This window comes from Melanotaenia boesemani, chromosome 14, assembly GCF_017639745.1.
Source record: "Melanotaenia boesemani isolate fMelBoe1 chromosome 14, fMelBoe1.pri, whole genome shotgun sequence".
Taxonomy (NCBI): domain Eukaryota; kingdom Metazoa; phylum Chordata; class Actinopteri; order Atheriniformes; family Melanotaeniidae; genus Melanotaenia; species Melanotaenia boesemani.
The window spans coordinates 34,794,746-34,812,030 of record NC_055695.1 but is presented as its reverse complement, the minus strand read 5'-3'; the positions used below and the strand labels follow the sequence as shown (position 1 = coordinate 34,812,030).

General features: G+C 41.0%; 1 long non-coding RNA gene across 1 annotated transcript in view; it reads right to left on the bottom strand.

Moving 5' to 3' along the window:
* Window positions 1–6,970: 6,970 nt before the first annotated feature.
* Window positions 6,971–17,285, bottom strand: part of LOC121652642 — a 20,917-nt gene continuing 10,602 nt past the window's right edge. The window contains exon 3 of the long non-coding RNA XR_006012655.1: window positions 6,971–6,982. This is a non-coding gene — a long non-coding RNA (uncharacterized LOC121652642). The remainder of the gene's footprint in view (window positions 6,983–17,285) is intronic.

Genomic DNA, 17,285 nt, shown 5'->3' with positions numbered 1-17,285 from the left:
TTAGTAAAGACAAAAAACACCATAATAGGGAGATCAAATGCTTTTAAAAAGTGAATCAATTACATTAAACCTCCATAAACTTAAATCAAAGGTTTTATAAAAGTCAAGAAATCAGACAAAACCACGATAATAGATCAAAGGCTTTATTGAAGTTAAGAAAACACAAAAAAACACCTTAATAGATAGATCAAAGGCTTCATTGAAGTCATGAAATCAGATAAAACTTCCACAATAGATAGATCAAAGGCTTTTTTAACATCATTAAATCACATCAAACCACCATAAACATAGATCAAAGACTTTATTAAAGTCAAGAAATAACATCAAACCACCTTAATAGAGAAATCAATTAAAACCAACATTAAACATAGATCACAGGCCTTACTGAAGTAATGAAATCACATAAAACCACAATAATATATAGATCAACGACTTCATTAAACACGAGACATCACACAAACCACCATAATAGATAGATCAATGACTTTATTAAAGTCAAGAAATGACGTAAAACCACCTTAATAGATGGATCACTGGCTTTATTAAAGTCATTAAATCAGATAAAACCACCATTATAGATAGATCAAAGGCGTTATTAAAGTAATGAAATCAGACAAAACCACCTTAATAGATAGATCAAAGGCTTTATTAAAATCATCGAGTCATACAAAACCACCATAATTGATAGATCAAAGGCTTTATTAAAGTAATGACATCAGACAAACTACCATATTAGAAAGATCAACAGCTTATTTAAGGTCATGAAATCACCACAACTACCCTAATCATAGATCAAAAAGCTAATGTAAAACCACCTACATATTCATATCAAAGGCTTTATTAAAGTCATGAAACAACATTAAACCAACAAAATAGATAGATCAAAGGCTTTATTAAAGTCAAGAAATAACTTAAAACCACCTTAATAGATGGATCAAAGGCTTTAATAAAGTCATGAAATCAGATAAAACCACTATAATAGATAGATCAAAGGCTTTTCTATGGTCATGAAGTCACATCAAACAAAGCTAAACATAGATCAAGGATTTTATTAAAGTAAAAAAATCAGTTGAAACCACCATTATATGTAGAACAAAGGCTTTATTAAAGTCATGAAATCAGATAAAACCACCATAATAGATACATCAAAGGCTTTATTAAAGTATAGAAATTACACCTTAATAAGACCACCTTAATAGATGGATTAAAGGCTTTAATGAAGTCACAAAATAAATTAACACCACCAAATACTTTATTGAAGTCATGACAACAGACAACCCACAAAAACAGTTAGATCAAAAGCTTTATTAAAGTCATGAAATCAGACAAAACCACCATAATACATAGATCAAAGGCTTTTTAAGGTCATGAAATCACACAAAACCAATTTAATAGATAGATCACAGGCTTTATTAAAGTCAAGAAATCAATTAAAACCACCATAATAGATAGATCAAAGGCTTCATTAAAGTCATAAAATCACACAAAAACACCATAATAGATAGATCAAATGCTTGATCAAAGTCAAGAAATTACAACGACCACCATAATGGATAGATTAAAGTCTTGATTAAAGTTAAGAAAGGACAAAAAAACACCATTATAGATAGATAGATTATAGACTTTTTTAAAGTCATGAAATGACATCAAACCACCCTAAACAAAGATCAAAGGCTTTATTAAAGTCATGACATCACACAAACCACCATTATAGATAGATCAAATGCTTTTTCATGGTCATGAAATCACAACAAACCACACTAAACATAGATCAAAGGCTACATTAAAATCAATAAATAACGGAAAACCGGCTTAATAGATGGATAAAAAAGCTTTATTAAAGTCAAGAAATCACTTAACACCACCATTATAGATAGATAAAAGGTTTTTTTTGGTGATGAAATCACATCAAACTATTGTAATAGATATATCAAAGGCTTTGCTAAAGTCAAGAAATTACAAAGACCACCATAATAGATAGATCAAAGGCCTTAAAAAAGTTAACAACAGACAAAATACCCAACATAATAGATGGATCAAAGCCTTTATTAAAGTCATGAACTCACATCAAACCACCCTAAACATAGATCAAAGGCTTTATTAAAGTCAAGAAATCAATTATATCCACCATTATATATAGATCAATGGCTTTATTAAAGTCAAGAAATAACTTAAAACCACCTTAATAGAAGGGTCAAGGATTTTGTTAATGTCATGAAATCACATAAAACAACCCTAAACATAGATCAGGGGCTTTATTAAAGTCAAGAAATAACGCAAAACCACCTTAATATATAGATCAAAGGCCTTATTAAAGTCAATAAATCAATTAAAACCACCTTAAGAGATAGATCAAAGGCTTTATTGAATTCAAGAAATAACGTAAAACCAGCTTAATAGTCAGATCAAAGGCTTTATTAAAGTCAAGAAATCAATTAAAACCACCATCATAGATAGATCAAATGTTATATTAAAGACAAGAAATTACAATGACCAAATTAAAAGATAGATTAAAGGCTGTACTGAAGTTAAGAAAAGAAAAAAACCACCACAATGTACAGACAGAAGGCTTTATTAAAGTCATAATAGATAGATGAAAGGCTTTTTTAGAGTCATGAAAGCACACAAAACAACCCTAAACATAGATCAAGGGCTTCATTTAAGTCAAGAAATCAGATAAAACCACCATAATAGATAGATAAAAGGCTTTATTTAAGTAATGAAATCACACAATACAACCATGATAGATACATCAAAGGCTTTATTAAAGTCAAGAAATCAATTAAAACCACTAAGATAGATAGATCAAAGGCTTTATTAAATTATTCATGAAATCACACAAAACCACCATAATAGATAGATGAAAGGCTTTATTAAGGTTATGAAAAGACAAAAAACCGACCATTTTAAATAGATCAACGGCTTCATTAAATTCAACAAAACAGATAAAACTAAATTAAAGTCATGAAATCACATCAAACCACCCTAAACATAAATCATTGGCTGTATTAAAGTCAAAAAATCAATTAAAACCACCATCTTAGGTAGATGAAAGGTTTCATTAAATTCATGAAATCACACAAAACCACCTTAATAGATAGATCAAAGGCATTATTGAAGACAAGAAATCAATTAAAACCACCATCTTAGACAAAAGGCTTCATTAAATTCGTGACATCACAGAAACCACCATAATGGAGCTTTTAACAGATCTTGAAATAGATTAATATCAAGAAATCAGTTAAAACCACCATTATAGATAGATCAAAGGCTATAATGAAGTTAAGAAAAGACATAAGACCACCACAATATATAGACCAAAGGCTTTATTAAAGTCAAGAAATCAATTATATCCACCATTATATATAGATCAATGGCTTTATTAAAGTCAAGAAATAACTTAAAACCACCTTAATAGAAGGGTCAAGGATTTTGTTAATGTCATGAAATCACATAAAACAACCCTAAACATAGATCAGGGGCTTTATTAAAGTCAAGAAATAACGCAAAACCACCTTAATATATAGATCAAAGGCCTTATTAAAGTCAATAAATCAATTAAAACCACCTTAAGAGATAGATCAAAGGCTTTATTGAATTCAAGAAATAACGTAAAACCAGCTTAATAGTCAGATCAAAGGCTTTATTAAAGTCAAGAAATCAATTAAAACCACCATCATAGATAGATCAAATGTTATATTAAAGACAAGAAATTACAATGACCAAATTAAAAGATAGATTTAAGGCTGTACTGAAGTTAAGAAAAGAAAAAAACCACCACAATGTACAGACAGAAGGCTTTATTAAAGTCATAATAGATAGATGAAAGGCTTTTTTAGAGTCATGAAAGCACACAAAACAACCATAAACATAGATCAAGGGCTTCATTTAAGTCAAGAAATCAGATAAAACCACCATAATAGATAGATAAAAGGCTTTATTAAAGTAATGAAATCACACAATACAACCATGACAGATACATCAAAGGCTTTATTAAAGTCAAGAAATCAATTAAAACCACTAAGATAGATAGATCAAAGGCTTTATGAAATCATTCATGAAATCACACAAAACCACCATAATAGATAGATGAAAGGCTTTATTAAGGTTATGAAAAGACAAAAAACCGACCATTTTAAATAGATCAACGGCTTCATTAAATTCAACAAAACAGATAAAACTAAATTAAAGTCATGAAATCACATCAAACCACCCTAAACATAAATCATTGGCTGTATTAAAGTAAAAAAATCAATTAAAACCACCATCTTAGGTAGATGAAAGGTTTCATTAAATTCATGAAATCACACAAAACCACCTTAATAGATAGATCAAAGGCATTATTGAAGACAAGAAATCAATTAAAACCACCATCTTAGACAAAGGGCTTCATTAAAGTCGTGACATCACAGAAACCACCATAATGGAGCTTTTAACAGATCTTGAAATAGATTAATATCAAGAAATCAGTTAAAACCACCATTATAGATAGATCAAAGGCTATAATGAAGTTAAGAAAAGACATAAGACCACCACAATATATAGACCAAAGGCTTTATTAAAGTTATGAAAAGACAAAAAACACCATTATAGATAGATCAAGGGCTTTAATAAAGCCATGCTATTACACAAAACCACCATAATAGAAAGATCAAAGGCTTCATTAAAGTCATGAAATCAGTCAAAACCACCTTAATACATAGATCATAGGCTTTATTAAAGTCAAGAATTCGATTTAAATCATCATTATAGATTGATCAAAGACTTTATTAAAGTCATGAAACCATGCGAAACACCATGATAGATCAAAGGCTTTATTAAAATTAAGAAAAGAAAAAAACCCAACATAATCGATAGATCAAAGGCTTCACTAAAGTCAAGAAATCAATTAAAACCACATTAATAGATCGATCAAAGGCTTCACTAAAGTCAAGATATCAATGAACACCACCATTATGGATAGATACAAGGCTTTATTGAAGTTAATAAACGACATAAAACCACAGATAGACCAAATACTTGATTGAAGTCATGACATCAGACAAACCACCATAACAGATAGATCAAAAGCTTTATTAAAGTCATCAAATCATACAAAACCAAAATAGTACATAGATCAAAGGCTATTTTAAGGTCATGAAATCACATCAAACCACCATAATACATAGATCAAAGGCTTTATTAAAGTCATGAAATCACACAAAACCACCATAATAGATAAATCAAAAGCTTTATTAAAATCATGAAATCAGATAAAACCACCATAATAGATAAATCAAAAGCCTTATTAAAGTCATGAAATCAGATAAAGCCACCATAATAGATCGTTCAAAGGCTTTATTAAAGTCATGAAATGACACAAAACCACAATAATAGAGAGATCAAACGTTTTAATAAAGTCATGAAATGACACAATACAACAATAATAGAGAGATCAAAGGCTTTATTAAAGTCACAACACCAGAGAAAACCACCATAATAGATAGATCAAACGCTTTATTAAAGACATAAAATCAATTAAAACCACCATTATAGATAGATCTAAGGCTTTATTTGAGTTGAGAAATCACATAAAACGACCATTATAGATGCTTCAATGGCTTTATTAAAGTCAAGAAATGACACAAAACCACCATAATAGATAGATCAAAGGCTTTTTTAAAGTCGTGAAATCAAACAAAACCACCATAATAGATCAAGGTCTTTGTTAAAGTCATGAAATCAGATGAAACCATGATAATACATAGATCGAAGGATTCATTAAAGTAAGGCATCACATAAACCACCATAATAGATAGATCAAAAGCTTTAATATAGTTACGAAATCAGATAAAACCTCCATAATAGGTCGATCAAAGGCTTTATTAAAGTCGTGAAATCAAACAAAACCACCATAATAGATCAAAGCCTTTTTTAAAGTCATGAAATCAGATGAAACCACGATAATAGATAGATTGAAGGCTTTATTAAAGTAAGGCATCACATAAACCACCATAATAGACAGATCAAAAGCTTTAAAATAGTCATGAAATCAGATAAAACCTCCATAATAGGTAGACTAAAGGCTTTATTAAAGTCAAGAAATAATGTAAAACCACCATAATAGATAGATCAAATGCTTTATTAAAGTCAATATATCAATTGAAACCACCATTACTGATAGATCAAAGGCTTTACTGAAGTCATGAAATCACATCAAACCATAGATCAAAGGCTTTATTAAAGTCAAGAGATCAATCAGAAATCTGGGCAGGTAAGTGACGCTAATGGGGCAGGTAAGTGACGCTAATGCTGTAGGTGACGTAGTTCCGGGGGAGACGGCAGATTCAAACTAGGCGCGCCCAAACATTTCTACTTTCATTCGATTGTATTTTGTGCCAACTTAATCAAAATATTCTTTAAAGTAGGACTATAGTGTCTTTAAAAGGTACACTCTGGAGCACAGCGGGGAGGATTTGGCCAGCCTGACAGATTTTATAGATCGTTGTTACGACAGAATCGTCATGGGGAAACCAAACAACACGTCAACCCCCTCCACCGCATCTAAGTCCAAGAGACAGCGAAATGAGGATTCACCTGGAGCTATTTCACCAACGGGGAACGACTCAACAGATGTTCTGATCTCCATAGATAAGAAACTCAGTAGTTTTGATGCAAGTTTGAGCCTGGTAGAAATTCTCCACAAGGAGTTCCAGGCGCTACGTGAATCATTAGAATTCAGCCAGAAGCAGGTGGAAAGTCTGGCTGCAGAAAATGCCGGTCTCAGAGAGACGGTAAAATCCCTCACCGAGGGCTTGACCCGTCTCTCAGATGAAAATAAGAAGATTAAGGAAACGGTGATCGATCTGCAGGCGCGGAGCATGAGAGAGAACCTGGTGTTTGCAGGGATTCCAGAGCAGACGGAGGAGGACCCCGAGACCACGGTGAAAAACTTCATCAAAACCCACCTGAAGCTCCCGGAGGAAACGGTGAAAAACATCTCCTTTCACAGAGTCCATCGGCTCGGCGGGAGGAAACCCGGGTCCAGCAGACCAAGACCCATAGTAGCGAAGTTCGTCAGCTTCAAACAGAAGGAGCAGGTGAAGAACCAGGGCCGCGAACTGAAGGGGACCAACTTCGGAGTAAACGACCAATATCCGAGAGAGATTCTGGACCGACGGAGAGTCCTGTTTCCCATCAGAAGGAAATCTATGGCTAATGGCGCTCGCGCTGTCATCGCGGTGGATAAACTGTTTATTAATGGACAACTGTACCGCGACCCGGACATCACTCCGTGGCTCTTCTGATCCCAGGTGCTGTAAGTCAATCTCTCCAAATGATCACTCTTAACTCGCCATTATAGATCACTGACAGTAGAACACACTGCTCGTCTCACCACAGCCTCTACACCTAGATCGATGTATTTTTTTCTGTTTCACCACTCTTCTCACTTTTCACTTTTCACTATCTTTCTATTTCACGTCTTCACTGTTAATTGTAATCCAGCTCGTAATATCAGCAGCGCACGCAACACCGTCAGGACGCACAGCCGCACCATACATGATACATATAAACACTCGCGTTTACTGTATGAGAGAACACGCATTAAGGTAGACTACATATACGGACATTTAACATACGGACAAACGCGCGCAATCAGGCTGCATGCAAACACGCACGAACACGCAAGAGGGGCGCACAAAGACACACGCGTCAGTAACACGCATGAAGCATTAAACCGTTCACAATAACCATGTTAAAAATCGTCTGTTGGAATGTACATGGAGCCGGTTCCAGGGAGAAGAGGTTGAAGATCTTTAATAAATTACAGGAGCTGCAGGCTGACATTGTCTTACTACAAGAGACTCATTTAACAAACTCAACCATAGATCTTCTTAAAACAGCTCTGTTTCCTCATGTTTACTCAGCCTGTTATAATTCTAGGCAGAGAGGAGTAGCTACTCTTATTAATAAGAGACTAAATTTTGACATAGATAGCACAGTAGTGGATCCGGAAGGCAGATTTCTGATAACTTTATTATCTATTTGTAATATCAAATTATGTATTACCAATGTGTACGGCCCCAATGCAGATGATCCCTCCTTTTTCCACTCCCTGTTTGCTACACTCCAGAATTATTCAGATAACAGAATAGTGCTAGCTGGTGATTTTAATGTAGTCTTGACTGAACAAGATCGCTGCAGCACATCAGGTAGTCATCGAGTCTGGCAGTCGTCAGAAACTATCAAACAGTACATGAAGGATTTTGGTCTTTGCGATGCTTGGCGCTCTCACCATCCTAAACTAAGAGAATACACCTTCTTCTCTTCAGTTCACCACTCCTTCTCTAGACTAGATTATATTTTAAATAGTAATTCACTAATGGGCGACATTTCAGAGACTCAGATACATCCAATCACCATCAGCGATCACGCACCAGTTTCATTCAGTCTGAGAATCAAAAATAATAAACCGATTGGTAAAAGCTGGAGATTTAACACCTCTTTATTGAAAGATCCTGAGTTTATTGATTATTTTAAAAAAGAATGGTCAATTTATATAGAAAAAAATGACATGCCTGAAACTTCAGCGTGTCTCCTTTGGGCAGCAGGAAAAGCAGTAATGCGAGGGAAAATAATTTCCTTCTCCTCACATAAGAAGAAGAAGAAAACAGCAAGAGTTTTAGAATTAGAACTCAGGATTAAATCATTGGAGGAGGCTTACCGCATTTCCCCCGAAGAGCACACAATGAATAATATAAGGAAAACTAAATTGCAGCTTAAAGAAATTATAGATAAAAAAACACAGTTTTTAGTGCAAAGACTTCGCTTGGAGAACTTTGAACATAGTAACAAATCTGGAAAGTTTTTAGCAAATCAACTAAAAACAAACAAGGAGAAAACAACAATCTCCTCTGTTAAAGATCAAGACGGAAACATCAGCCATGACCCAGACAAGATAAATGACACGTTTAGAAGCTTCTATAAAACATTATATGAATCACAGATTAATCCAACAGATGAACATATTGAACAATTTTTAAACAACATTAATCTACCAAAACTAAAAAATGAAAATAAAATAACTTTAGATGCACCTATTACTGTAGATGAACTCCACGAAGCTCTCCAACATATGCCCAACAATAAAGCCCCGGGTCCAGATGGTTACTCAGCAGAATTTTACAAGGAATTCTGGACAACGCTAGCTCCTACATTTTATAATATGTTGTTAGAAATACAGGAAAAACAAAAAACACCGCAAAATATGAACTTAGCTAATATAACACTATTGCTAAAACCAGGCAAAGACCCCACACCTCCATCCAGTTACCGTCCCATATCTTTAATAAATGTAGACCTGAAAATAATTAGTAAAGCTCTTGCCAGAAGGATAGAAAAAATAACCCCTCTTATAATACATCCGGACCAGACAGGTTTTATAAAAGGTCGACATTCATCTACTAACACGCGTAGACTAATTAACCTCATAGATTACTCTACTTTACATAATCTAGAATCCACAATCATTTCACTAGATGCAGAAAAAGCCTTCGACAGGGTAAACTGGAAGTTTCTATTTGCAACACTAGACAAATTTGGGTTTGGACCTGCTTTCATAGAGTGGATTAAAATATTATATAATAACCCAAATGCATGTGTGAAAACCAACGATCAAACTTCTCCAAGCTTTCGCTTACAGAGAGGCACCAGACAGGGCTGTCCACTCTCCCCCTCACTTTTTGCCATTTTCATAGAGCCGTTAGCAGCTGCTATTAGACAAAATATAGAAATTAAAGGAATCCAGGGCAAAAACATAGAACATAAAATAAGTCTTTATGCAGATGATATATTACTTTTCCTTCAGAACTCACAAACATCACTCTCTGAGACAATCACAGTTATTAATAAGTTCTCATCAATATCTGATTATTCTATTAACTGGTCTAAGACTACAGCCATGTCCATCAACTGTGACCTACAAAACATCCCTAATATCAAAATACAGACAGGAAACATTAGATATTTAGGTATAAATATTTCCCCCAGATTATCAGATTTAACAAAATTAAACTATGTTCAGCTACTAAAAACAATAGAAGATGATCTCTTACGGTGGAGGCGCTTACCCATCTCACTAATGGGGAGAGTTGCCACCATTAAGATGATGATTCTACCTAAAGTTAATTATTTATTTTCAATGATACCCACTAAACCCTCCACCAGTTGGTTTAAATCTCTGGACTCTTTCATATCCAAGTTTCTTTGGAAAAACAAGCCGTCACGTATCAGTCTTAAAACCTTACAGCAGACTAAAGATAGAGGAGGACTGGATCTACCAAACTTTAATCACTACTTTATAGCTAACAGGCTGCAGTACATCTCAATGTGGCTCAAACCCAGTTATCTGGATGAGCCGTGGCTAGATGGGGAGCAGGCTTTGTGTGAGGACTTAGTCATCTCTGACCTGCCGTTCATCAGCTCAACCATTAAACCATATAAGTGCTTTAAAAGCCTTAACATCCGTTTTTCCTTAATGGCTTGGTGGGAATTCTGTAAGATAACCAGATCTTCCCTCTTTCCATGTAGACTTACACCCATCTGGAACAACCCTGACATCCTGCAGAACAAAAAGATGATAAACTTCACTTAATGGAAGACTAAAGGAATACAACAGTTAGGACAGATAATAGAAAATGGAAACTTTGTATCTTTCAACACAATTGTCTCACAGTATGGAATCAACAGCAATAAATTCTTAGAGTACCACCAACTAAAATCAATTATATGTAAGAAGTATACCCCTGTACAGTTAGACTTGCAGCTTCCTGTCAGAATAGCAGAATTCTTGAATCTTAATACTCCAAAATTATTAACAAAAATATATAGATTACTTGCAAAGCTAGAAGACAGGATATCTCTCCCAACTTCAAAATGGGAAGATGATTTATCTAATAACTTTGATCAGAAAAGATGGTCACAAATATGTTTAAACACGTTTAAAATGACTCAGAATTCAAATATACAACTAATACAATTCAAAATTCTCCATAGAACTCATTATACAGGACACAGGATGTTCAGGATGGGCCTTTCACCATCAGATATCTGCCCACACTGCTCTGAGAACACTTCTGATAGCTACATCCATGCGCTGTGGTCCTGCACACCTGTCCAAAGGTTCTGGATTAAGGTGTGTGAAGATCTCTCAAAATGGTTTAAAACCAGTTTTTCTGCAAACCCCACACTTTGCCTACTGGGCGACCTGGGTGACACTAACATAGGAATACACTCCATAAACTTGGTCCTCGCAGTCTTATGCATCGCAAAGAAAACTATCCTTGTGAACTGGAAAGATAAGAATAATTTGTCTATCCAGCAGTTTAGAAATCTCCTGTTAGATCACATCAGCATTGAGACAATGTCTGCCTCCTCCAGGAACCAATCAGATGACTTTCATTCCCTCTGGTCCCCTTTTGACTGGCTACATCACCTAATGTAGGTGGAGGATTGCGGCTTCGCTGGGATGGGGGTGGATATGGGTGGGGGGTCCCTGGTGGCTTCGGGTCTCCGGTTGTCTCCTGGGTGGGGATCTCGGCTGCTCCGCTGCTGGGTCGGCTGGGGGTTCCGGTCTGGGTGGGCGGCATTGGGTGGGCCCCGGGGTGGGACTGCCTCGTGGCGGTGGGGGGTGGCTGCCGGGGTGCCTGGGTCGGTGTCCGTCGGCCCCTGGCCGGGTGGCCGGTCGGGCCCGGGGTGGGCCGGGTGGGGGCCCTGGGCTCTGGGGTGTCGGGTCTCCCCCCTCTCCTGGGGGTGGGGGGTCTGCCGCTGCTGGGGGGGGCTGGGCCCGTCCGGATGTGCCGTGCCGGGGGTTGGTCCGTGCCCTGGTGCTTGGTCGCAGCCCCGGAACCTGGGTGGGGGTGTGTTTGTATATAGGTGGGTGTGTGTGTGTGTGTGTGTCTGTAGGTATGCGGGTGTGTGGGTGGGTGTAGAGGGATGTGTGTGCTGTATGTGTGTGTGGGTGTATGTGTGTGTGAGTGGTGTGCGGGTGTGTGTGTGGAGGTCTATGTGGGATGTGTGTGTGGGTGTGTGTGAAGGTGTGTATATATGAGTGTGTGCACGTGGAGGTCGAGGTGTGTGTGGAGGAGTGAAGGAGTGGGTGGAGGCGTGAGTATGTATGGAGGTGCTTGTGTGTATATGCAGGTATGTATGTGAGTGCCCGTGTAGTGGTGTATGTGTATGGAGGGGTATGAGAGTGTGTGTGTATGTGGGCACCGGTGTGTGTGTCTATAGGTATGTGCGTGAAGTGTGTGTGTGGAGGTATGTGCACGTATTGAGGTGTTGGTGTATAGAGGTGTGTGAGAGGGTGTGTGAGTGGCTGGGGTAAAAAAAAAAAAAAAAAAAAAAAAAAAGTGTGTGCGTTTGCAGGGGGTTAGGACGTGTCCTCTGGGGGGCGCCCTGGTCGGGTGTTGGGGGCGTGGGCCTGGGGTTCCCTTCCTTTGCCTCGCCCCCCTCCCACTCAGAAAGAGGAAAGTGGCCCCTTGGGCTGGTGGCTGGCCCCTGGGGGGGTTCGTGGCGTGCCTGGGTTGGGGTGCCTGCTCCGGGCCTGTGACGCCCTTCGGGGCCGGCGGGGGACGGGGGCGCCCTAAGCCACTGGCGGGTCGTCTTCCAGGGGGGAGGCTTACTCCCCTCTGGACCTACATCTCCTGACCCCTCCCCTCCCCCACTCTTCACTACATACACAGGTAGGGCTGTGGGAGGTGTGCTTGTTGCGCTGGGCGGGGCAGGGGGGTCATCATAGTGGCCCTGTTGCTTCGCCGAGCGGCAGCATGCCTCCCAGCTTTTAATTCCACTTAGTCACTGAGCACAAATAACATTTGCAACATACAAACACGTTTTGGGGGGTGGAACATGCGAGGTCAGGTGGGTGGGACTGCTCAGGTGGCCCCACCCCTCCTCAATGCAGTTACTGCCCCCCAATTTTAACCCTCTTTTTTTAAATTGCAAACAGCACATAATATATTCCATCACTAGTGTGGGAGGGAGGGGGGATGGGGTCTTCAAGCGCCCCTGTCTCCATGGATGGCCCGGGGGCGGGGCGGGCCGGGTGGCCTGTCGCGTTGGCCCGGGGCGTAGGCGGGCTGTCCCGGGGGGTTTTGGCTGCTGGCCCTGGGGGGAAGGTGCTGTTTTGGGGGTGGGGAGTGGGGGGCGGGGGCGGGGTTGGGAGTTGGGGGCCTGGCTCGTGTCTCCTCGCCTCCTGGCTGGGGCTGTCCCCCCGTGGCGTGGGGTGGCGGGAGGATGGTGGTGGGGGGATGGTGTGTGTGTGTGTGTGTGTTGGGGGGGGGGGGGGGGGGGTGGTGTGTGGGTGGGAGAGTGGTGTGGGTGTGGGGGGATGGGTGGTGGAGGGATGGTGTGTGGGAGGGTGGGGTGTGTGGAGGTGGATGCGTGGTGTGTGGGAGGGGGGGTGGTGTGGGTGTGGGAGGATGAATGGTGGAGGGATGATGTATGTGTGGGAGGATGGGGTATGTGTGGGAGAATGTATGGTGCAGAGATGGGGGAGTGTGTGGGAGGATGGATGGTGGAAGGATGGTGTGTGTGCGGGAGGATGGATGGTGTATGGGAGGGAGGATGGTGTGTGTGTGGGGGAGTGGTGTATGTTTGGGAGAGTGGGTGATGGAGGGGTGGTGTGTGTGTGTGGGAGGATGGGGTACGTGAAGGTGGATGTTTGGTGTAGGAGAATGATGTATGTGTGGGAGGATGGGTAGTGGAAGGAAGGTGTGTGTGTGTGTGTGTATGGGAGGTGTGAAGGTGGATGAATGGTGTGTGAGAGGGAGGATGGTGTATGTGTGGGAGGATGAGTGGTGGAGGGATGATGTGTGTGTGGGAGGATGGGATAGGTGTGGGAGAGTGTATGGTGGAAGGATGGTGAGTGTGTGGGAGGAAGGATGGTGTGTGTGTGGAAGGATGGATGGTGGAAGGATGGTGTGTGTGTGTGGGAGGACAGAGTATGTGAGGGTTGAATGGTGTATGCGTGGGAGGATAAATGGAGGAGTGGAAGGAGAGTGTGTGTGTTTGTGTGTGTGTGTGTTGGTCTGGGGGGGGGCAGGACTGGTTCTCGGGGTGTGCGGCTGGGCGCTGGGGTGTGGGGCTGGCCTCTGGTGGTGGCCGTCTGGGCGGGCCGGGTCCCCCCGGGTGGCGTGCTGGCCCTCGGCCTGTGGGGGAGGGGGGTGTCCCTGCGCTCCTGGGCCCGGGCCCTCTGCCCCGTATGTCCCGGGCGGCCGGTGCCCGGGGGGGTCGGGGACTGCTGGCCTCGGCCCGCCGGGGCCGGTGCCCTGGGTCCGCGGGGCTGCTCCTGCTGGGGTCTCCTGCTGCTGCCTTCCTGGGCGGGCGAGTGGTCGTCTCTGTGGACCGGTCGGGGTCTGTTGCCTGCGGGGGGGCTGGTGGCCTGGGTCTCGGGACCGCTGGCCTGACTCTGGCCTCTGTTCAAGTGAGGTGGCATCTGCATGATCACTCTGCATGGTCACTCCTTCCTGAACGTCTCCACACAGTCTTTGCGTCGCCGTGTGGCCGAGTTCTCCAACACATCCACACAGGTTTCTCTGCGCGTGTTCTTGAATACAGCAGTTTCACTTATATCTATTATCATATTTTGTTTCTTTTTTTAATTATTTCTGTTCTTATTATTATTATTACTCTTACTCTTATTATTATTATTGTTACTATTATCAACTAGTTGTGTAATGGCCTACTGGCTAGGATGATCGTAGCTATATATGTTGTAAGTAGTATGGATTACATGGTCTTCTGTATGATGTTTCAAGTCCCCACCCGCACTCCCCACACCCTTTCTGTCCCTCTCTCTCCCCTCCCTCTTCTCTCTACTTTCTTTTCTCTCTCTCTCTCTCTGTCCCCTCCGGTCGAGTCCAGCATTAAGAGTCTGATTTAATAAAGTTTTTCATCAAGAGGGACTTTATACATGTAGTATAAATCCCTGCTTGATAGAGTAAAATTGCCCAGCACCAGACAGCAGCCAGACAATCATTCTGTTTGCAACGATGCTGGACAAGACAAGTTAAAAAAAAAAAAAAAAAAAAAAAAAAGTCAAGAGATCAATTAAAACCACCATAATAGATAGATCAAAAGCTTTATTAAAGTCATGAAATCAGATAAAACCACCATAATAGATTGGTCAAAGGCTTTTTTAAAGACATGAAATCACATCAAACCACCCTAAACATGTATCAAAGACTTTAATTAATTCATGAAATGATACAAAACCACATTATCGACAGTTCAAAGGCTTAATTAAAGTCAGGCATCACATAAAACAACCATTATAGATAGTTTAAAGGCTTTATTAAAGTCAAGAAATCACACAAAACCACCTTAATAGATAGATTAAAGGCTTTATCAAAGTCATGAAATCGCTTAAAACCACCATAATGGATAGATTAAAGGCTTTTTTAAAGTTAAAAAAAAAATCAGATCAAACCACCATAAACGTAGATCAAACACTTTATTAAAGTCAAGAATTCACATAAAACCACTTTAATAAATAGATCAAATGCTTTATTAAAGTCAAGAAATTACAAAGACCACCTTCATACATAGATCAAAGGCTTCAAAAAGTCAAGAAACCAATTAAAACCACCTTAAAACACATATCAAAAGCTTTAATAAAGTCATGACATCAGATAAAACCACCATAATAGATAAATCAAAAGCCTTATTATTTTTTTTTTTTTTTTACTTGTCCTGTCCAGCATCATAGCAGCAAAATGATCATCTGGTTGCTGTATCGAGCTGAACAAATTTGCTCTGCCAAGGGGAGGCCTATGGGTAAGGCTCCTCTTGATAATCTGATTAATTAATTTATTTATTTACTTTGAATCATGGAATCTATGTAATCTTGCTGGACCTGACTGGAGGGGACAGAAAAAGATGGAAAATAGCAAAAAGAGCAAAAGGGAAAGAAGAAATGAGACAAAAAGATCACAGACAGAAGGCAATGACCCTTCAATCCACACCATCACCAGACAACAAACTGTTACACCTGTACATGAACACACCAGAAAATTTCCTACAACTTTTACAAAAGCAGTAACATACACATAGAAAAAAACTAGTCATTAAGAGTTTTTAAATAATAACCAAATCAAAAAGACATAACAGCGACCAGATACTAACTCACAGGAAAAATAAAAAAAAGAAAAAATTATCACTTAGTATTTCAACCCACTGGACAACTCAGTGACTGTGTCAGCATGCAGAGCATGAGAAACAAGGAGTGATCAGTGATGAAGAGTGATGAGTGAGATCATGCAAATGCGACCATGCCTCCACGGAGGCCAGAGGCAGACCAGGGCCAGAGGCCCGGGCCCCCAGCAGCAGACCCGGAGCACCAACCCAAGCCACCCCACCACGAAGACGACTCCAGCCCCACCCGAAGGGCGGCAGAGGAGAGCCCCAGCAAGAGCCTCCCATGGTCCCGGGGCACAGGTCCCAGTGGGCCAAGATCAGCAGCCGCCGGCCCCGCCAGGGACCGGCTACCCAGGGCAGTCCAAGCGGAGGGCCCAGGGCCCCAGGAGCCCAGAGGCGGCTGCCCCACCCCCTAAAGGCAGAAGGCCCACAACATGCCTAAGAGGACCAGGCCCCCTGAGACAGCCACCCGGCACAGGCCAGCACACACCCCGATGTTCCAGCCGCACACCCCGGGAACCAGGGGTGTATGTTGTGTGTGTGTGTATGTACTTTGGATGATGTTTGTGTGGATGTGGGGGTATGTTTGTGTGCATGCGTATGCATGCATTAGGGTGAGTGGGGGTGTGTCTGGGGAGTGAGAGTGGGAGGGTTGGATGCTGTGTGAGTGTTTATATTGTGTGGGTGGGGCTGAGAGGGCATATATGAGTTAGGATGAGTGGGAGTGTGCAAGGAAACAGGTGTGTGCATGTGTTTCTGTGTGTGGTTGGGGCGGGTTTAAGTGCACCCCCGTTAGGGGTGTGGGAGGGTGGGTACTTTCTATGGTTGGTGGCGGCTCACTGGCTGTGGTCCCTGAGTGGCCCGGTCGTGGGGGGCGGCCTCTCCTGGCCTGTCTTGCCCTGGGGGGTCTCCTGGGGAGCGGGGGTGCCTAATGCCACTAGAGGCTCATCATCCAGAGGGAAGTTTGCTTCCCTCTGGATGTACATCCCCGGACCCCTCTTACTTCCCACTCTCTCTGTCTCACACACACACACGTAGGGAGTTGGGAGGTGTGGAGCCATGCGTGGTGGAACGGAGGGGGCCATTCAGTGGTCTCCTTAGATGTGGCG